This window comes from Triticum aestivum, chromosome 1A (genome assembly GCF_018294505.1).
Source record: "Triticum aestivum cultivar Chinese Spring chromosome 1A, IWGSC CS RefSeq v2.1, whole genome shotgun sequence".
Classification (NCBI taxonomy): Eukaryota; Viridiplantae; Streptophyta; class Magnoliopsida; order Poales; family Poaceae; genus Triticum; species Triticum aestivum.
In genome coordinates, this window is record NC_057794.1 from 545,727,864 (window position 1) to 545,751,343 (window position 23,480).

Here is a 23,480-nt window from a genome sequence, read left to right on the forward strand (position 1 = left end):
TGATGAATTTGCCTATATGATGAGTGAAGAATATCAAATGTCTAAGATGGGAGAGTTGAAATTCTTCTTAGGTCTTCAAATTCGTCAACAACACAATGGCATATTCATCTCTCAGGAGAAATACCTCAAGGATGTACTGAGGACATTCGGCATGCAAGATTGCAAAGGCGTCAAAATTCCTATGCCCACAAATGGCCATCTGTGCACTGATGAAAATGGTATTGACTTCGATCATAAGGTATACCGCTCCATGATAGGTTCCTTATTGTACTTATGTGCATCTAGGCCAGATATAATGCTTAGTGTTTGCATGTGTGCCCGATTTCAAGCTACACCGAAGGAATCACACCATAAGGCTGTGAAGCATATTCTTCGATATCTAGCTCACACACCAACACTTGGATTATGGTACCCCAAGGCTCGGTTTTTGATCTGGTTGGATATTCTGACTCTGACTATGCTGGTGATCGTGTGGATCGCAAGTCAACATCTGGTACATGTCATTTCCTTGGACGATCTTTGGTTTGCTGGTCCTCAAAGAAACAGAGCTGCGTATCACTATCTATTGCTGAAGCTGAGTACATTGCCGCTGGTTCTTGCTGTGCCCAATTGCTATGGATGAAGCAAACTCTCAAGGACTACGGTGTCAACATGAAGAATGTGCCTCTCCTCTGTGACAATGAGAGTGCCATCAAGATTGCTCACAACCCAGTTCAGCACTTGAAGACAAAGCCCATTCAGATTCGTCATCATTTTCTTCGTGATCATGTGTTGAAGGGCAACATTTCTATTGAGCATGTGAAGACTGAAGAACAGCTAGCCGATATCTTCACAAAGCCCTTGGATGAGAAGAGATTTAGCAAGTTGCAGTGTGAGCTAAATATCCTAGAATCTTCGAATGTTCTTTGAAAAGGACACTCATCCTAACACTTATGCAAAATTGATGACTTAGATGTGCAACACATGAAGAAACGTTTTTCTTCAATCAATGAAGAATAACACTCTTAGTGTGAACAAATTAACGAAGAATTTGATTCTCAGAACCCTACGATAATTGTACGCGGTGTCTGAAATCATCATTCTTATACGTGGGTCACGCCACCACCAAAAGTTGAAATTCCTCAATTATTCATATTCTTCAACTTTGCATAGTCTTCACTGGTTCCGTCATTTTTCTTCATTGGCTATATATATATGAGTTTATGTCCTCTACAACATTCACTTATTGCTATTTCTTCAAGTTGGTTTTCTGCTAAGTGAATGTGATCGGACCCTTCCCCTCTATGCTTTACTCAACCCAATCTGTTCACAAATTCTTCATGTGCATTCTATTTGAAACTCGTTCAAAATCTTCACTGTGTCCTTGTCAGCTAAAGAAATTGCGAACGAAACTTTAAAACCTATCTTATCTAAATTTTCGGCTTTGCCGCTCAAACCGTTCCGCATCCCACGATACACTTATCCACTCACCCACGATCTAACACGATCTCCACGTCTCACTACATGGGTGACACATGTCATGCGAATGAGAAGGGTCAGGGGCACGTTCGTCCAATTCTTCGGGCGAGCAGTTGTTCACTGTGGCTATAAATACCCCTCCTTCCCTTCCTCACTTCTTTTACTCCGCTCGACCTCTCTCTCCAGCTCAAGCTTCTCAAACCCTAGCGCCGCCGCTACTTAATCACCGCCGGTGAGGAAGAGCTTCACTGCCTCGACCTCATCGCCGACGTACTCGCACCGACCGCGGACATCTTCACTCTGCCACCGCCGTAGCCGTCTTCCTCTGCCAAGTTAGGGCATCGAAGATCTCCACAGGCGAACTTTGTTGGAAATATGCCCTAGAGGCAATAATAAAAGTATTATTATATTTCAATGTTCATGATAAATGTCTTTTATTCATGCTATAACTGTATTATCCGGAAATCGTAATACACGTGTGAATACTTAGACCACAATATGTCCCTGGTGAGCCTCTAGTTGACTAGCTCGTTGTGATCAACAGATAGTCATGGTTTCCTGACTATGGACATTGGATGTCGTTGATAACGGGATCACATCATTAGGAGAATGATGTGATGGACAAGACCCAATCCTAAGCATATCATAAAAGATCGTGTAGTTCGTTTTGCTAGAGCTTTGCCAATGTCAAGTATCTCTTCCTTCGACCATGAGATCGTGTAACTCCCGGATACCGTAAGAGTGCCTTGGGTGTATCAAACGTCACAACGTAACTGGGTGACTATAAAGGTGCATTACAGGTATCTCCGAAAGTATCTGTTGGGTTGACACGGATCGAGACTGGGATTTGTCACTCCGTATGACGGAGAGGTATCTCTGGGCCCACTCGGTAATGCATCATCATAATGAGCTCAATGTGACCAAAGTGTTGGACACGGGATCATGCATTACGGTACGAGTAAAGTGACTTGCCGGTAACGAGACTGAACAAGGTATTGGGATACCGACGATCGAGTCTCGGGCAAGTAACGTACCGATTGACAAAGGGAATTGCATACAGGGTTTGATCGAATCCTCGACATCGTGGTTCATCTGATGACAACATCGAGGAGCATGTGGGAGCCATCATGGGTATCCAGATCCCGCTGTTGGTTATTGACCTGAGAGCGTCTAGGTCATGTCTGCATGTCTCCCGAACCCGTAGGGTCTACACACTTAAGGTTCGGTGACGCTAGGGTTACTAGGAAGAATAGTATGTGACTACCGAATGTTGTTCGGAGTCTCGGATGGGATCCCGGACGTCACGAGGAGCTCCGGAAGGGTCCGGAGGTAAAGATTTATATATGGGAAGTTGTCAAACGGACACCGGGAAGTTTCGGGGTCATACCGGTATTGTACCGGGGCCACCGGAAGGGTACCGGGGGTCCACCGGGAGGGGCCACCCCTCCCGGGGGGGCACATGGGCTGCGTGGGGCAGGGAGCCAGCCCCCGATGGGCTGGGCGCACCCCCTCCCTTGGGCCCTTGCGCCTAGGGTTGAGGGGGGAACCCTAGAGGGGGCGCCCCCCTTGGCTTGGGGGGCAAGCCACCCTCTCCCCCTCTCCCCTTGGCCGCCGCACCCCCCTAGATGGGTTCTAGGGGGCTGGCCCCCTTCTCCCTTCCCCCTATAAATAGAGGGGTGAGGGGAGGGCAGCCGCACCACCCTCCAAGGCGCAGCCCTCCCCTCCCCAACACCTCTCCTCCTCCGTTGTGTGCTTGGCGAAGCCCTGTCGGAGTACTGCCTCTCCACCATCACCACGCCGTCGTGCTGCCGGTGGAGCTGTCTTCCTCAACCTCTCCTTCCCCCTTGCTGGATCAAGAAGGAGGAGACGTCTCCCGTCCCGTACGTGTGTTGAACGCGGAGGTGCTGTCCGTTCAGCACTTGGTCATCGGTGATTCGAATCACGTCGAGTACGACTACATCATCACCTTGCAAGCTTCCGCACGCGATCTACAAGTGGTATGTAGATGATAACTCTCTCCCTTGACTCGTTGCTTAGATGAACTCATAGATGGATCTTGGTGAAACCGTAGGAAAAATTTTAATTTTCTGCAACGTTCCCCAACAGTGGCGTCATGAGCTAGGTCTATGCGTAGTTCTCTTTGCACGAGTAGAACACAATTTTGTTGTGGGCGTGGATTTTGTCATCTTACTTGCCTCTACTAGTCTTTTCTTGCTCAACGGTATTGTGGGATGAAGCAGCCCGGACCAACCTTACACGTACGCTTACGTGAGACCGGTTCCACCGACTGACATGCACTAGTTGCATAAGGTGGCTGGCGGGTGTCTGTCTCTCCCACTTTAGTTGGAGCGGAATCGATGAACAGGGCCCTTATGAAGGGTAAATAGAAGTTGACAAAATCACGTTGTGGTGATTCGTAGGTAAGAAAACGTTCTTGCTAGAACCCAATTGCAGCCACGTAAAAGATGCAACAACAATTAGAGGACGTCTAACTTGTTTTTGCAGCGATTGATAATGTGATGTGATATGGCCAGAAGTTGTGATGAATGATGAATTGTGATGTATGAGATCATGTTCTTTGTAATAGGATTCACGACTTGCATGTCGATGAGTATGACAACCGGCAGGAGCCATAGGAGTTGTCTTTATTTTTTTGTATGACCTGCGTGTCATTGAATAACGCCATGTAAACTACTTTACTTTATTGCTAAACGTTAGTCATAGAAGTAGAAGTAGTCGTTGGCGTGACAACTTCATGAAGACACGATGATGGAGATCATGATGATGGAGATCATGGTGTCAAGCCGGTGACAAGATGATCATGGAGCCCCGAAGATGAAGATCAATGGAGCTATATGATATTGGCCATATCATGTCACAACTATATAATTGCATGTGATGTTTATTATGTTTATGCATCTTGTTTACTTAGGACGACGGTAGTAAATTTCAAGAAGTGTTCTCCCCTAACTGTGCACCGTTGCTACAGTTCGTCGCCTCTAAGCACCACGTGATGATCGGGTGTGATGGATCCTTACGTTCACATACAACGGGTGTAAGACAGTTTTACACAGCGAAAACACTTAGGGTTAACTTGACGAGCCTAGCATGTGCAGACATGGCCTCGGAACACGGAGACCGAAAGGTCGAACACGAGTCGTATGGAAGATACGATCAACATGAGAATGTTCACCGACGATGACTAGTCCGTCTCACGTGATGATCGGACACGGGCTAGTTGACTCGGATCGTGTAACACTTAGATGACTAAAGGGATGTCTAATCTGAGTGGGAGTTCATAATTTGATTAGAACTTTATTATCATGAACTTAGTCTAAAACCTTTGCAAATATGTCTTGTAGATCAATGGCCAACGCTAATGTCAACATGAACTTCAACGCGTTCCTAGAGAAAACCAAGCTGAAAGATGATGGCAGCAACTATACGGACTGGGTCCGAAACCTGAGGATCATCCTCATAGCTGCCAGGAAACAATACGTCCTAGAAGGACCGCTAGGTGACGCTCCCGTCCCAGAGAACCAAGACATTATGAATGCTTGGCAATCTCGTGCTGATGATTACTCCCTCGTTCAGTGCGGCATGCTTTACAGCTTAGAACCGGGGCTCCAAAAGCGTTTTGAGCACCACGGAGCATATGAGATGTTCGAAGAGCTGAAACTAGTTTTTCAAGCTCATGCCCGGGTCGAGAGATATGATGTCTCCGACAAGTTCTACAGTTGTAAGATGGAGGAAAACAGTTCTGTCAGTGAACACATCCTGAAGATGTCTGGGTTGCACAACCGTATGACCCAGCTGAACATTAACCTCCCGGATGAGGCGGTCATTGACAGAATCCTCCAGTTGCTCCCACCAAGCTACAAGAGCTTTGTGATGAACTAAAACATGCAGGGGATGGAAAAGACCATTCCTGAAGTGTTCTCGATGCTGAAGTCAGCAGAGGCTGAAATCAAGAAAGAACATCAAGTGTTGATGGTCAATAAGACCACTAAGTTCAAGAAGGGCAAGGGTAAGAAGAACTTCAAGAAGGACGGCAAGGAGGTTGCCGCGCCTGGTAAGCCAGTTACCGGGAAGAAGTCAAAGAATGGACCCAAGCCTGAGACTGAGTGCTTTTATTGCAAGGGGAAGGGTCACTGGAAGCGGAACTGCCCCAAATACTTAGCGGATAAGAAGGCCGGCAACACCAAAGGTATATTTGATATACATGTGATTGATGTGTACCTTACCAGTACTCGTAGTAACTCCTGGGTATTTGATACCGGTGCCGTTGCTCATATTTGTAACTCACAGCAGGAGCTGCAGAATAAACGGAGACTGGCGAAGGACGAGGTGACTATGCGCGTCGGGAATGGTTCCAGAGTCGATGTGATCGCCGTCGGCACGCTGCCTCTACATTTACCTACGGGATTAGTTTTGAACCTTAATAATTGTTATTTAGTGCCAAGTTTGAGCATGAACATTGTATCTGGATCTCGTTTAATACGAGATGGCTACTCATTTAAGTCTGAGAATAATGGTTGTTCGATTTATATGAGAGATATGTTTTATGGTCATGCTCCGATGGTCAATGGTTTATTCTTAATGAATCTCGAGCGTAATATTACACATGTTCATAGTGTAGATGCCAAAAGATTTAAAGTTAATAATGATAGTCCCACATACTTGTGGCACTACCGCCTTGGTCACATTGGTGTCAAGCGCATGAAGAAGCTGCATGCCGATGGACTTTTAGAGTCTCTTGATTATGAATCGTTTGACACGTGCGAACCATGCCTTTTGGGCAAAATGACCAAGACTCCGTTCTCCGGAACAATGGAGCGAGCAACCAACTTGTTGGAAATCATACATACCGATGTGTGCGGTCCAATGAGCGTTGAGGCTCGTGGAGGATATCGTTATGTTCTCACTCTCACTGATGACTTGAGTAGATATGGGTATGTCTACTTAATGAAACACAAGTCTGAGACCTTTGAAAAGTTCAAAGAATTTCAGAATGAGGTAGAGAATCAACGTGACCGAAAGATAAAATTCTTATGATCAGATCGTGGAGGAGAATACTTAAGTCACGAATTTGGTACACACTTAAGGAAATGTGGAATCGTTTCACAACTCACGCCGCCTGGAACACCTCAGCGAAACGGTGTGTCCGAACATCGTAATCGCACTCTATTGGATATGGTGCGGTCTATGATGTCTCTTACCGATTTACCGCTATCATTTTGGGGATACGCTCTAGAGACAGCTACATTCACTTTAAATAGGGCACCGTCTAAATCCGTTGAGACGACACCGTATGAATTATGGTTTGGAAAGAAACCTAAGCTGTCGTTTCTAAAAGTTTGGGGATGCGATGCTTATGTCAAGAAACTTCAACCTGAAAAGCTCGAACCCAAGTCGGAAAAATGCGTATTCATAGGATACCCTAAGGAAACTGTCGGGTATACCTTCTACTTAAGATCCGAAGGCAAGATCTTTGTTGCCAAGAACGGATGCTTTCTGGAAAAAGAGTTTCTCTCGAAAGAAGTAAGTGGGAGGAAAGTAGAACTCGATGAAGTACTACCTCTTGAGCGGGAAAGTGGCGCAGCGCAGGAAACCGTTCCTGTGATGCCCACACCAACTGAAGAGGAAAACAATGATGATGATTAAGGTACTTCGGATCAAGTTACTACTGAACTTCGTAGGTCCACAAGGACACGTTCCGCACCAGAGTGGTACGGCAACCCTGTCCTGGAAATCATGTTGTTAGACAACAATGAACCTTCGAACTATGAAGAAGCGATGGCGGGCCCGGATTCCAACAAATGGCTTGAAGCCATGAAATCCGAGATAGAATCCATGTATGAAAACAAAGTATGGACTTTGACAGACTTGCCCGATGATCGGCGAGCGATAGAAAACAAATGGATTTTTAAGAAGAAGACGGACGCGGATGGTAATGTTACCATTTATAAGGCTCGACTTGTCGCTAAGGGTTATCAACAAGTTCAAGGGATTGACTACGACGAGACTTTCTCTCCCGTAGCGAAGCTGAAGTCCGTCCAAATCATGTTAGCAATTGCCGCATACTATGATTATGAGATATGGCAGATGGACGTCAAAACAGCATTCCTTAACGGGCATCTTAAGGAAGAACTGTATATGATGCAGCCGGAAGGTTTTGTCGATCCTCGGAACGCTAACAAAGTATGCAAGCTCCAGCGATCCATTTATGGACTGGTGCAAGCATCTCGGAGTTGGAACATTCGCTTTGATGAGATGATCAAAGCGTTTGGGTTTATGCAGACTTATGGAGAAGCCTGCGTTTACAAGAAAGTGAGTGGGAGCTCTGTAGCATTTCTCATATTGTATGTAGATGACATACTCTTGATGGGAAATAATATAGAATTTCTGGACAGCATTAAGGCCTACTTGAATAAGTGTTTTTCAATGAAGGACCTTGGAGAAGCTGCTTATATATTAGGCATCAAGATCTATAGAGATAGATCGAGACGCCTCATAGGTCTTTCACAAAGCACATACCTTGATAAGATTTTGAAGAGGTTCAAAATGGATCAGTCCAAGAAGGGGTTCTTGCCTATGTTACAAGGTGTGAGACTGAGCTCGGCTCAGTCACCGACCACGGCAAAAGATAAAGAAGAGATGAGTGTCATACCCTATGCTTCAGCCATAGGATCTATTATGTATGCCATGTTGTGTACCAGACCCGATGTAAACCTTGCCGTAAGTTTGGTAGCAAGATACCAAAGTAATCCCGGCAAGGAACACTGGACAGCGGTCAAGAATATCCTGAAGTACCTGAAAAGGACGAAGGACATGTTTCTCGTTTATGGAGGAGACGAAGAGCTCGTCGTAAAGGGTTACGTCGACGCTAGCTTCGACTCAGATCTGGATGACTCTAAGTCACAAACCGGATACGTGTATATGTTGAATGGTGGAGCAGTAAGCTGGTGCAGCTGCAAGCAGAGCGTCGTGGCAGGATCTACGTGTGAAGCGGAGTACATGGCAGCCTCGGAGGCAGCGCATGAAGCGATTTGGGTGAAGGAGTTCATCACCGACCTAGGAGTCATACCCAATGCGTCGGGGCCAATCAAACTCTTCTGTGACAACACTGGAGCTATTGCCCTCGCCAAGGAGCCCAGGTTTCACAAGAAGACCAGGCACATCAAGCGTCGTTTCAACTCCATCCGTGAAAATGTTCAAGATGGAGACATAGAGATTTGCAAAGTTCACACGGATCTGAATGTCGCAGATCCGCTGACTAAACCTCTCTCGCGTGCAAAACATGATCAACACCAGAACTCTATGGGTGTTCGATTCATCACAATGTAACTAGATTGGTGACTCTAGTGCAAGTGGGAGACTGTTGGAAATATGCCCTAGAGGCAATAATAAAAGTATTATTATATTTCAATGTTCATGATAAATGTCTTTTATTCATGCTATAACTGTATTATCCGAAAATCGTAATACACGTGTGAATACTTAGACCACAATATGTCCCTGGTGAGCCTCTAGTTGACTAGCTCGTTGTGATCAACAGATAGTCATGGTTTCCTGACTATGGACATTGGATGTCGTTGATAACGGGATCACATCATTAGGAGAATGATGTGATGGACAAGACCCAATCCTAAGCATAGCATAAAAGATCGTGTAGTTCGTTTTGCTAGAGCTTTGCCAATGTCAAGTATCTCTTCCTTCGACCATGAGATCGTAACTCCCGGATACCGTAAGAGTGCCTTGGGTGTATCAAACGTCACAACGTAACTAGGTGACTATAAAGGTGCATTACAGGTATCTCCGAAAGTATCTGTTGGGTTGACACGGATCGAGACTAGGATTTGTCACTCCGTATGACGGAGAGGTATCTCTAGGCCCACTCGGTAATGCATCATCATAATGAGCTCAATGTGACCAAAGTGTTGGACACGGGATCATGCATTACGGTACGAGTAAAGTGACTTGCCGGTAACGAGACTGAACAAGGTATTGGGATACCGACGATCGAGTCTCGGGCAAGTAACGTACCGATTGACAAAGGGAATTGCATATAGGGTTTGATCGAATCCTCGACATCGTGGTTCATCCGATGACAACATCGAGGAGCATGTGGGAGCCATCATGGGTATCCAGATCCCGTTGTTGTTTATTGACCTGAGAGCGTCTAGGTCATGTCTGCATGTCTCCCGAACCCGTAGGGTCTACACACTTAAGGTTCGGTGACGCTAGGGTTATTAGGAAGAATAGTATGTGACTACCGAATGTTGTTCGGAGTCCCGGATGGGATCCCGGACGTCATGAGGAGCTCCGGAAGGGTCCGGAGGTAAAGATTTATATATGGGAAGTTGTCAAACGGACACCGGGAAGTTTCGGGGTCATACCGGTATTGTACCGGGGCCACCGGAAGGGTACCGGGGGTCCACCGGGAGGGGCCACCCCTCCCGGGGGGGCACATGGGCTGCGTGGGGCAGGGAGCCAGCCCCTGGTGGGCTGGGCGCACCCCCTCCCTTGGGCCCTTGCGCCTAGGGTTGAGGGGGGAACCCTAGAGGGGGCGCCCCCCTTGGCTTGGGGGGCAAGCCACCCTCTCCCCCTCTCCCCTTGGCCGCCGCACCCCCCTAGATGGGTTCTAGGGGGCCGGCCCCCTTCTCCCTTCCCCCTATAAATAGAGGGGTGAGGGGAGGGCAGCCGCACCACCCTCCAAGGCGCAGCCCTCCCCTCCCCAACACCTCTCCTCCTCCGTTGTGTGCTTGGCCAAGCCCTGTCGGAGTACTGCCTCTCCACCATCACCACGCCGTCGTGCTGCCGGTGGAGCTGTCTTCCTCAACCTCTCCTTCCCCCTTGCTGGATCAAGAAGGAGGAGACGTCTCCCGTCCCGTACGTGTGTTGAACGCGGAGGTGCTGTCCGTTCAGCACTTGGTCATCGGTGATTCGAATCACGTCGAGTACGACTACATCATCACCTTGCAAGCTTCCGCACGCGATCTACAAGTGGTATGTAGATGCTAACTCTCTCCCTTGACTCGTTGCTTAGATGAACTCATAGATGGATCTTGGTGAAACCGTAGGAAAATTTTTAATTTTCTGCAACGTTCCCCAACAAACTTCACATCTCCTCACTCCAGTTCATCGTGTTCTTCATCCAGGGTAACTAAAAGTTACTTTTACTGCCCTTGTTGATTCGAAAGATTATCTACAAAATCTTCAAAAGTGTTTTTCTTCATATCTTCACACACTGAACACATCACAAGTCATCTGTTCTTGATTCGTTTCTCTAAGCATCATTTTTCTTCAAGATTCCTCAATTGTGTGGATCTTCGATCTATACAACTCTGGAACCTAAGACAAAGAACACTTAGTGAAAATCTTCAAGACTCATCTGGTCAAATTCCTCAAACTTGTTCTTTTTGAAAAACCTTCTGAGAACGCATATGACCTCTCCAAATTCCTCGCAACTATACTCTGTTCACAGGTACACATGTCAGCTGCTGAATCACTAGGTTCTCATCAACTTAACTCATTTGCAGCGTTCCTCAAAGAAAAGTTGCGTACTTCTTCAGAGAATTCGATTTTTCAAATTCCTCAACTGAAGAAAATGGCTGATGCTAAAAGGCTACAGAAGGGAGGAAAGAGGCCTGAGGTAAATACAGCGTTTGAAATCCCTGATGACATATATGCTGGGTACTGCACACCTACTGAGGAAACCAAGAATGAGCGCAAAGTGCGCAAACAGAGGATAGAGAGGAGATGGGCAAGAGAATGGAAGGAGTACAGATATGTCACTCCTAAGTACATGAAGAATTTCGCACTCAATCCTCCATGCCCAAGAGCTCCATTGGCACCTGGCCAAATAGCAGATCCCACCAGTCTCAAGCGCGGTGAGGAATATCCTGATAAATGGGTCAAGCGCCAAACCAAGTTGGCTAAGCAAGCCAGAGAAGCAGTGAGGAAATTCAATGAAGACTCTGCCGCTGCTGCTACCTCTGCTGTCAAGCCAAAGAAGACTATGTCTAAGAAGCCTGCACGTAGGCCAAGTTCCTCAGCAATGCCTTCACGGCCAGAATCATCAAAGCCCTCACGGCCAATTCCTCATCCTGCTCTTGTTCCTCCAAAGTTCTCAGCTCCTGCGCCAAAGCATTCAGCTGTTCCGACCAAATCCTCAGCACCTGTGCATCTCGCTTCGTGCCAAAGGACTGCCGGCATCTCCATTGCCTCAGGTGTCTCAGCTAGTTCCTCAGCTGCACCAAGTTCCTCAGCTGGCCCCTCACTGCTGAAGACAAAGGCCACTGCTGGACGAGGTCCTCGCCCAGGTCCTCAAAAGAAGCAAGTCGCTTTCCAAGTGCCGTCTGATGAAGACGAAGCTGATGATGATGAACTTGCAGAAATCATCAGAGACAGGCAAGTCAGGGCCGCTAGAGCCAAAGGATCAGAAGTGTCACTGCTTTTGGATCCCAAGCTGATACTCGACTACATTGATGATTGGCACAAGGACCCCAACACTCCCTTGCCTGACTTCAAGCTGACTCCTGGCCAGAGTCACATGTTGACCCACTTCATTCAAGAAGAAAAGTGGAAATTTGAGAAGGCCAGGCAGATCAAGAAAGCGCAGTACAAGAAAGAGCACTATCTGAAGAAAAACGTTGTCTCTATGACAACTGAAGAACTTGTCACTATTCAGACTGAGATTAAGAAACTCAGTGATAACTTTGACGCATATCGCTCTGATTGGCTTGGAGCCAAGGTTCGTTTTGTGAAACTTGCGAATAACTTCACTTCCAATGTTGCAGCCCCAACACAATAGGAAATTCCTCAGGCTGAAGCATCTGCTCAGCCTACTGAAGAAAATGCCAGCACCGCTGATGATAATCAGGCTGCTGAAGATAATGTGAGTTCCAGGGCTGATGACTGCATTCTAGCCACTAAAGAAATTGCCAGGGCACCCACTAGTGGTGTGCCTGAAGAAACTGAAGAACTCAGGGCAACTACATCAGTTGTGCCTGAAGAAAGTCAACCAGATTCCTCAACTGCTCCTGCACCAACTTCAACTCCAATCCTTCCATATGCATCAGATGTGAAGAAGACCAAGGCTGCAGAGCGTGCTGCAGTGAAGAAAAGGAAAGCATCAGCTGCTTCAGATTCTTTAGCTCCAAAGAAAATGAAGCCTATGACAAGTTCGTTTGCAAATCCGATTGATGCTATTCCCATCTCAACCAGGCCATCAAAGGACCTTGTTCCTTTTGATGAAGAATATGTGATACCTAGCGGATCGGATGAAGAAACTCCTTCTGCTGCTTCGTCTAAACCGTTGGATGAAGAAATTGAAGTGGATGCAATCCCTTCAACACCTATCATCTCCTAGCCTATGCCTCAGTTCACAGCTGAAGAGGCTGGCGTTGAAGAAATGGAAGATGAAGATGTGGACATTGGCTGCTCCACACCCGTAATCAGTGATGAATTCTGGGAAAGTCAGCATCCAAACTCTCCAATGTTCACCCCTCTACAGCAAATTCCTCAGTCCCCCACACAAACTGTTCACATGGGCTCTGAAGAAACTCATCCCACTGCATCTGTCCATGAGGAAATTCCAGCCACTAGCACTGAAGAAACTGCTGCTGCTGAACAACCAATGACACAGACTGCCACTGAGGAGGAACCAGAAATTCCTCAGCCTAAAGAACCTGCGATTGAGATTCATGAGGTCGTGATGCAACTCACTGACACTCCTCTGCCGAAGCCAAAGGATCCTTTCTCACGCAAGCAAAAGTTCAAGGCTGATGATTTCTTCGGCGAGCACGTATTCTTCGAAGATTACAACCCATATGACTCGGCTCGTATTAGGAAGAGGCGCTTCTGGACCGCCAGTCAAGCAAATTTCTATTCCTCAATGCTGTTCAACAAGGAGAAAATCTTCTACCATGAGCATATTCCTCACGTGGATATGGAATCTCTGCCGTGCTTCGCACCAGTCCTCAGTGTTCTTCACGACGCTGGACTGCTCAACTTTTGCTCTAACATCTGCGATTGGAATGAAGAACTGATTCTTCAATTCTATGCAACGCTGCACATCATCGGAGATGCTGAAGATGTGAATTCATGGGTGCTGGACTGGATGTCTGAAAACACTCAGTACACTGCACCATCCTCTGAATTGCTTCGTGCTCTACCACTCAGTCCTCCCCTTGAAGAAGCTCGCTGCATCTACAGTGAACCTGAGCTCACACATCATTACATGCAGGTGCTGATGAAGCCTTTGAAACCAGGTCAGGCACCACGAACCAAATTCCTCGTGAAGGAATTGTTGTATGTGCCCAGAACTGTCTATCGTATTCTTATGAGGACAATCAGTCCCATCAAAGGCCACGACTCATCTGATGAGGAAATTGTTGGCATCATGAAGAATCTGGTATTCAACATCGTTCATGGCATTCCTGTCAATTATCACGATTTCTTCATGAGGACTATGGCCAATGTTGCACTGTCTCCGTTTGAGCTGAAGCCTTATGCACCTTGGATTATGAGATTCCTCAGGACAAGGTGATTTCCAGAATCACCTCAGCTACTTGCCCCCAATTGAAGTCCTCAAGCAGACATATTCCTCAGTTGATGGAAAGGGCAAGGCACCAGATGTAATTGATGAAGGCATTCGTCCATTGGATGGTCAGTTTCGCAAAGCTGCATCTTATTCCACCAATGATGACTCTTCCACACATGACTCTGCCAATGCACCTAAGTCCACTCCTCAAGCCACTGCTCCGCGTGTGATGACTGACCGTGAACTTCTGCTTAGTCTTCACCAGAAGGTGGATCGAAATCACAAATGGGTTAAGCATCAGTTTGGTTCACTTCTTCACAACATGACTGCCACACACAATGTAGTGAAGAAAAAACCACTACTACCTCCATCAAGTCTTCGGTCGCACCTGGGCAATCATGTCACATCTATATGGTGAAGAAGATCTGAAGAACATGGGTCTCAAAGAAGATTTTGACTGGTCTGCACCTCCACCGAAGAAATTCAAGAAGGTCCAAGTTCCTTCTTTGGTGGCCAGCTCATTTTCTTCATCGCGTGACACTGATGAACATGAAGATTTGGACGACACTGTGGCAGGCCCTACATCAACAAACGACCCCAACAACGCTGGCGCTCCTTCATCAACATGATTATCTGCAGGGGCGTTAGTCCTCATTTTTGATCCTTTTGGTCATTCGATGACAAAGGGGGAGACATATGAGTTAGTCTTCAAGCGGGTCTACTATATGGGTGTTTTTTTATTTGGTAAGTTACAACTCTCATTCTTCTGAAACTTTATTGGATCGAGTTGTAATCTTAAACCCGATGGTGCTCTGATACTTTTGATGCACTGTGCTCTGATACTTTTGATGCACTATTCTGCATGCTTATTCCTCGTTAATATTATTGCACGCATGCTGAATTTCATCAGGCACCATATTTCATCATGCATTTCAAATTCTTCATATTATATGTTAAATGCGTGTATGAATTACAAGATATAGGGGGAGATCCCCGTGATTCAACTCTTCAAGTGTGCATTGCTTCAAAGGCAAATTCCTCACTATGCACATCTTCAGGGGGAGTTCTTCTATATCTTGCAATAAAATTCCTCAATATCAGTAGTTACACTTCATATGCTTATCCCCGTTGAAAACTTAACCTATATTGTCATCAATCACCAAAAGGGGGGAGATTGTAAGTGCATCTAGTGCCTCTTAGTGATTTTGGTGTATTGAAGACTTATAGATTAAGGGACTGATGCGTTTGTGAGTGTACACATGTCTATAAGTCTATGAGGAGTTTGATATTTACAGGAAAAGTTGACCCCTAAAAATGAATATCTTTGACTGAAGATTTTGGTATTTCTGAAGACTTTCATGAAGACTTTGAAAGTGAAGAAATTGGTGTGTCCGTGAAGACTTGATATTCATGCGAGGAATATGAAGCTTGAAGACTTTCGTTTTCATAGTTTTGTTTTTCTCTTTCTTGAGTCATAGGAAACACCGTACTGTTAAAGGGGGTCAAGGAAATACTAAGGAAAATTTTCCATGTGATGCTCAACTCAAAATCCTACACCTACCAATCCCTTCGAGTGAAGCCATTGGAAATCTCATACAGTTCAGTCAATTTCTTCAGTGACAGAGACGAAGTTCTTCTGGTCTCTGAGGAATTTGTCCTGACTAAGGAGTTAGGAATTCGCCAGTGCGGATTGCCTACACAGTGAGGAACATGATAGCCCCGAGGATTTTGCTACTCAAAATTCCGACCGTTGCTGTGCTATGCGCCAGCTGTCCCAAAATATCTATCCACCTAACGGTCATATCATTGAAGCGCATTTATGTCTTATCATGTCGGGGGTTCTCCCTAGGCTATAAATAGCCGCCCCCTACAACCACTAGCTGGTTGGCTGCTCCGAGAGAAACTGACACTTGTCATTTGAGAGCAACCCATCCTCTGAGGACTTTGAGCAAAAATCATCAAGTGAGGAAAAACCAAAAACCCAAAACCCAAACACCTACAAACCCCAAGTGATTGAGCATCACTGAAGAGATTGATCCTGAGTGAATCCGACGCTTGTTACCTTTGAAGACTGTGCTTCTTCCAGACGGTTAGGCGTCATGGTCTAGAGCATCCAAGAGGAATTGTGGATCGCCGAGTGACCAAGTTTGTGAAGGTTTGGAAGTCGCCTGAAGACTTACCACGAGTGATTGGATGAGGTTTGTGTGACCTTAGTTCAAGGAGAATACGGTGAGGACTGGGTGTCCTGAGCTGCATGTTCAGGACTGGGTGTCCGGGACTGTGTGTCCTCGAGTTTAAATACTCAGCCGCTCCAACCAGACGTACAACTGAGACAGCAGTTGGAACTGGTCTACCAAATCATTGTCTTCACCAAGCTTACTGGTTCTATTTCCTCAACTCTTTCATTTCCTCATAACTGTGCTGTGTGTTTGTTCATATCTATGTTTGAAGACTTTGACTGAAGACTTTCTCAATTTCCTCAGTTCAATTTCTTCAGTCTATTTGTCTTCATCCTGTGTTATCCTGTGATTACGCTTCCCGTACTCTGTGCCTGTCTTCATTTCATCATGATGACTATGCATGTATTCTGTTATGTTTACTTTTGAGTACTTATTCTGCTGCTAGTAGTTCTTCGCTAAGGAATTTCCTCACTGGCAAGTTCCTCAGTGAAGAATTTCATAAAAATCGCCTATTCACCCCCCCTCTAGTCGATATAATGCACTTTCAGATAATCCTCAAGTTAAGGACCCAGTCCGTATAATTGCTACCATCATCTTTCAACTTTGCTTTCTCAAGGAATGCATTAAAATTCAATGGAACAACAGCACGGGCCATCTATCTACAATCAAACATAAACAAGCAAGATACTATCAGGTACTAAGTTCATGATAAATTTAAGTTCAATTAATCATATTACTTAAGAACTCCCACTTAGAAAGACATCCCTCTAATCTTCTAAGTGATCACGTGATCCAAATCAACTAAACCATAACCGATCATCACGTGAAATGGAGTAGTTTTCAATGGTGAACATCACTATGTTGATCATATCTACTATATGATTCATGCTCGACCTTTCGGTCTCAGTGTTCCGAGGCCATATCTGCATATGCTAGGCTCGTCAAGTTTAACCTGAGTATTCTGCGTGTGAAAAACTGGCTTGCACCCATTGTAGATGGACGTAGAGCTTATCACACCCGATCATCACGTGGTGTCTGGGCACGACGAACTTTGGCAATGGTGCATACTCAGGGAGAACACTTTTATCTTGAAATTTAGTGAGAGATCATCTTATAATGATACCGTCAATCAAAGCAAGATAAGATGCATAAAAGATAAACATCACATGCAATCAATATAAGTGATATGATATGGCCATCATCATCTTGTGCTTGTGATCTCCATCTCTGAAGCATCGTCATGATCACCATCATCACCGGCGCGACACCTTGATCTCCATCGTAGCATCGTTGTCGTCTCGGCAATCTTATGCTTCTACGACTATCGCTACCACTTAGTGATAAAGTAAAGCATTACAAGGCGATTGCATTGCATACAATAAAGCGACAACCATATGGCTCCTACCAGTTGCCGATAACTTGGTTACAAAACATGATCATCTCATACAATAAAATTTAGCATCATGCCTTGACCATATCACATCACAACATGCCCTGCAAAAACAAGTTGGACGTCCTCTACTTTGTTTGTTACAAGTTTTACGTGGCTGCTATGGGCTTAAGAACCAATCTTACCTACGCATCAAAAACAACAAGATAGTTTGTCAAGTTGGTGATGTTTTAACCATCGCAAGGACCGGGCGTAGCCACACTCGGTTCAACTAAAGTTGGAGAAACTGACACCCACCAGTCACCTATGTGCAAAGCACGTCGGTAGAACCAGTCTCGCGTAAGCGTACACGTAATGTCGGTCCGGGCCGCTTCATCTAACAATACCGCCGAACCAAAGTATGACATGCTGGTAAGCAGTATGACTTATATCGCCCACAACTCACTTGTGTTCTACTCGTGCATATAACATCAACACATAAAACCTAGGCTCGGATGCCACTATTGGGGAACGTAGTAATTTCAAAAAAAAATCCTACGCACATGCAAGAACATGGTGATGCACAACAACGAGAGGGGAGAGTGTTGTCTACGTACCCTCGTAGACCAGAAGCGGAAGCGTTATAACAACGCAGTTGATGTAGTCGTACGTCTTCACGGCCCGACCGATCAAGCACCGAAACTACGGGACCTCCGAGTTTTTGCACATGTTCAGCTCAATGACGATCCCCGGACTCCGATCCAGCAAAGTGTCGGGGATGAGTTCCGTCAGCATGATGGCGTGGTGACGATCTTGATGTTCTACCATCGCAGGGCTTCGTCTAAGCACCGCTACAATATTATCGAGGATTATGGTGGAGGGGGCACCGCACACGGCTAAGAGATCAATGATCAATTGTTGTGTCTCTGGGGTGCCCCCTGCCCCCGTATATAAAGGAGTGGAGGAGGGGCCGGCCAAGGAGGGTGGCGCGCCCAAGGGGGGGGAGTCCAACTCCCACCGGGAGTAGGACTCCCCTTTTTCCTATTAGGAGTAGGAGAGGGAAGGAAGAGGAAGGAGGGATGAAGGAAAGAGGGGCCCGCCCCCCTCCCAATTCGGATTGGGCTTGGGGGGGCGCCCCCTCCCTTGCTCCTTTCCCCTCCTTTCCACTAAGGCCCAATAAGGCCCATATACCTCCCGGGGGGTTCCGATAACCTCCCGGTGATCTGGTATTGTCCCAATCTTACCCGGAACCTTTCCGGTGTCCAAATATAGTCGTCCAATATATCGATCTTTATGTCTCGACCATTTTGAGACTCCTCGTCAAGTCCGTGATCACATCTGGGACTCCGAACAACCTTTGGTACATCAAAATATATAAACTCATAATGAAAATGTCATCGTAACGTTAAGCGTGCGGACCCTACGGGTTCGAGAACAATGTAGACATGACCGAGACACGTCTCCGGTCAATAACCAATAGCGGAACATGGATGCTCATATTGGCTCCTACATATTCTACGAAGATCTTTATCGGTCAGACCGCATAACAACATACGTTGTTCCCTTTGTCATTGGTATGTTACTTGCCCGAGATTCGATCGTCGGTATCTCAATACCTAGTTCAATCTCGTTACCGGCAAGTCTCTTTAATCATTCCGTAATACATCATCTTGCAACTAACTTATTAGTTGCATTGCTTGCAAGGCTTAAGTGATGTGTATTACCGAGAGGGCACAGAGATACCTCTCCGACAATCGGAGCGACAAATCCTAATCTCAAAATATGCCAACCCAACATGTACCTTTGGAGACACCTGTAGAGCACCTTTATAATCACCCAGTTATGTTGTGATGTTTGGTAGCACACAAAGTGTTCCTCTGGTAAACGGGAGTTGCATAATCTCATAGTCATAGGAACATGTATAAGTCATGAAGAAAGCAATAGCAACATACTAAACGATCGGGTGCTAAGCTAATGGAATGGGTCATGTCAATCACATCATTCTCCTAATGATGTGATCCCGTTAATCAACTGACAACTCATGTCTATGGTTAGGAAACATAACCATCTTCGATTAACGAGCTAGTCAAGTAGAGGCATACTAGTGACACTTTGTTTGTCTATGTATTCACACAAGTATTACGTTTCCGGTTAATACAATTCTAGCATGAATAATAAACATTTATCATGATATAAGGAAATAAATAATAACTTTATTATTGCCTCTAGGGCATATTTCCTTCACATGCCACCTAGGAACAAGATAATTTACAATATCAACTCTAGGTGACAATATCTCAAATGTACACATTTTCTAGGCTTGTAATATGCACATAGCATATTACTCCCCCATAATGTTACACCAAAAAAAACTTAACAAGAGGCAATAAGAGAATCCAACAAGAGATAATTAATGGACTATTTAGAATTTGAATTTCTCATGAGAAGACATACCACATAGCGACTAGATAATCTTGAAGTATCAATACTAGAAGGTATTACTCATGTACACACATTTATAGGATTGTGAGGTGCACAAAGCACATCACTCCCCCATAATGGGATATTCCATTAATCTCTCACAAGAGCTAACTAAGATACAAACAAGATGCACAAAGGCTCAACGTACGACACACATGTACATGAAGTGCAAACCAACATACATAAACTTAATTACTCAAGATAAGCAATTTGGAGACACAACACATACAAACACATGCAAGGAACAAAACCAAAACATGCAAAGGGGCAAGTAACTTTCAATGTAAACAATTTAAGTACAAGTTACCGCAAGGAGGCACATTGGATATAAGATAGAAACTTGATAACCCAATTGACTTGGCTTGAGACAATAAGAATGATGAAGTCCCCTTAATTCTTCATAATGTAGCCAAGTCTCCAATGACCTCCATCAACACCTATTGATCAAGTATGAGCTAGTTGGTCCCCAACCAAGTTGGGTCCTAAGAGGTTAGTCACAATAGGCTTGGCTACCCAACTGGTTCTTTTCTTGACACCACTTTGCGTACCAACAAATTTGGCAAACACATTGCCAACCTTATCCTTCCCAAGAGAATAGATATCATCAATTAGAATAGGGTTGGATAAGGTACCATTCGTGCATGAAGAAGTGACATGACCTTTTTCACGACATAGGTAGCAACGTCTACTCTTCACTTTCTTCTCACTTGATTTCTCAACTTGAGAAGCATTAGCTCGAGTCTTCTTGGGAAGAGGCCTTTCTTTAACTTGAGGTTGAGCATGAGAATGCACTTGTAGCCGCTTCCCTTGTTGCTTGTCACTAATGGCCTTCTTCTTCAATGGGCAAGATCTAACATGGTGCCCTTCAATTTTGCACTTGAAGCAAATAATCTTGGCCAAATTCTTGATGTGTTCTTGGCCCTTCTTCTTGTTCATCTTGGACTTCTTCTTCTTGTTGGAGTTGAATCCAAGTCCACCTTTGTCATTGGGGGATTTTTGCACACTCAAGATATTGTTGAGTGTGGATTTCCCTTCATGACACTTTTCCAAGTCTTTCTTCAAAGAAGTGACTTGGGCCTTGAGATCTTTGATTTCCTCTACATGGTTAGTCTCAACAGAAGTACTAGAGGAAGTATAAACTTCATCATTGGAGCAACAAGGCAAGGAAAGCAATTCATCACAAGATGTACCAATGTTATGCATAGACGAATTACGAGGACTAGCACAAGGCATTATAGCATTTTGACTAAAAGTAGGGCTAATGTCCACATGAGGATTACTAGATGTTGTTGGGGAACGTAGTAATTTCAAAAAAATTCCTACGCACACGCAAGATCATGGTGATGCATAGCAACGAGAGGGGAGAGTGTGATCTACGTACCCTTGTAGACCGACAGCGGAAGCGTTAGCACAACGCGGTTGATGTAGTCGTACGTCTTCATGGCCCGACCGATCAAGCACCGAAACTACGGCACCTCCGAGTTTTAGCACACGTTCAGCTCGATGACGATCCCCGGACTCCGATCCAGCAAAGTGTCGGGGAAGAGTTCTGTCAGCACGACGGCGTGGTGATGATCTTGACGTACTATCATCGCAGGGTTTCGCCTAAGCACCGCTACGATATTATCGAGGATTATGGTGGAAGGGGGCACCGCACACGGCTAAGAATATGATCACGTGGATCAACTTGTGTCTAGGGGTGCCCCCTGCCCCCGTATATAAAGGATCAAGGGGAGGAGGCCAGCGTGCCCCTATGGCGTGCCAAGGAGGAGTCCTCCTAGTAGGAGTAGGACTCCTACTAGGAGGGGGAAAGAAGTGGGGAGGGAGAAGGAAAGGGGAGCGCCGCCCCCCTCTCCTAGTCCAATTCGGACCAGGGGGGAGGAGGCGCGCGGCCCACCTTTGGCTGCCCCTCTCTCTCTCCACTAAGGCCCATATGGCCCATTACTTCTCCCGGGGGGGGGGTTCCGGTAACCCTCCGGCTCTCCGGTTTTCTCCGAAATCACCCAGAACACTTCCGATGTCCGAATATAGCCGTCCAATATATCAATCTTTATGTCTCAACCATTTCGAGACTCCCCGTCATGTCCGTGATCACATCCGGGACTCCGAACTAACTTCGATACATCAAAACTCATAAACTCATAATATAACTGTCATCGAAACCTTAAGCGTGCGGACCCTACGGGTTCAAGAACAATGTAGACATGACCGAGACACGTCTCCGGTCAATAACCAATAGCGGAACCTGGATGCTCATATTGGCTCCTACATATTCTACGAAGATCTTTATCGGTCAGACCGCATAACAACATACGTTGTTCCCTTTGTCATCGGTATGTTACTTGCCCGAGATTCGATCATCGGTATCTCAATACCTAGTTCAATCTCGTTACCGGCAAGTCTCTTTACTCGTTCCGTAATACATCATCTCACAACTAACTCATTAGTTGCAATGCTTGCAAGGCTTATGTGATGTGCATTACCGAGAGGGCCCAGAGATACCTCTCCGACAATCGGAGTGACAAATCCTAATCTCGAAATACGCCAACCCAACATGTACCTTTGGAGACACCTGTAGAGTACCTTTATAATCACACATTTACGTTGTGACGTTTGGTAGCACACAAAGTGTTCCTCCGGCAAACGGGAGTTGCATAATCTCATAGTCAAAGGAACATGTATAAGTCATGAAGAAAGCAATAGCAACATACTAAACGATCGGGTGCTAAGCTAATGGAATGGGTCATGTCAATAAGATCATTCACCTAATGATGTGATCCCGTTAATCAAATAACAACACTTTGTTCATGGTTAGGAAACATAACCATCTTTGATTAACGAGCTAGTCAAGTAGAGGCATACTAGTGACACTCTGTTTGTCTATGTATTCACACATGTATTATGTTTCCGGTTAATACAATTCTAGCATGAATAATAAACATTTATCATGATATAAGGAAATAAATAATAACTTTATTATTGCCTCTAGGGTATATTTCGTTCAGTCTCCCACTTGCACTAGAGTCAATAATCTAGATTACACAGTAATGATTCTAACACCCATGGAGCCTTGGTGCTGATCATGTTTTGCTCGTGGAAGAGGCTTAGTCAACGGGTCTGCAACATTCAGATCCATATGTATCTTGCAAATCTCTATGTCTCCCACCTGGACTAGATCCCGGATGGAATTGAAGCGTCTCTTGATGTGCTTCGTTCTCTTGTGAAATCTGGATTCCTTTGCCAAGGCAATTGCACCAGTATTGTCACAAAAGATTTTCGTTGGACCCGATGCACTAGGTATGACACCTAGATTGGATATGAACTCCTTCATCCAGACTCCTTCATTTGCTGCTTCCAAAGCAGCTATGTACTCCGCTTCACATGTAGATCCCACCACAACGCTTTGTTTAGAAATGCACCAACTGACAGCTCCACCGTTTAATGT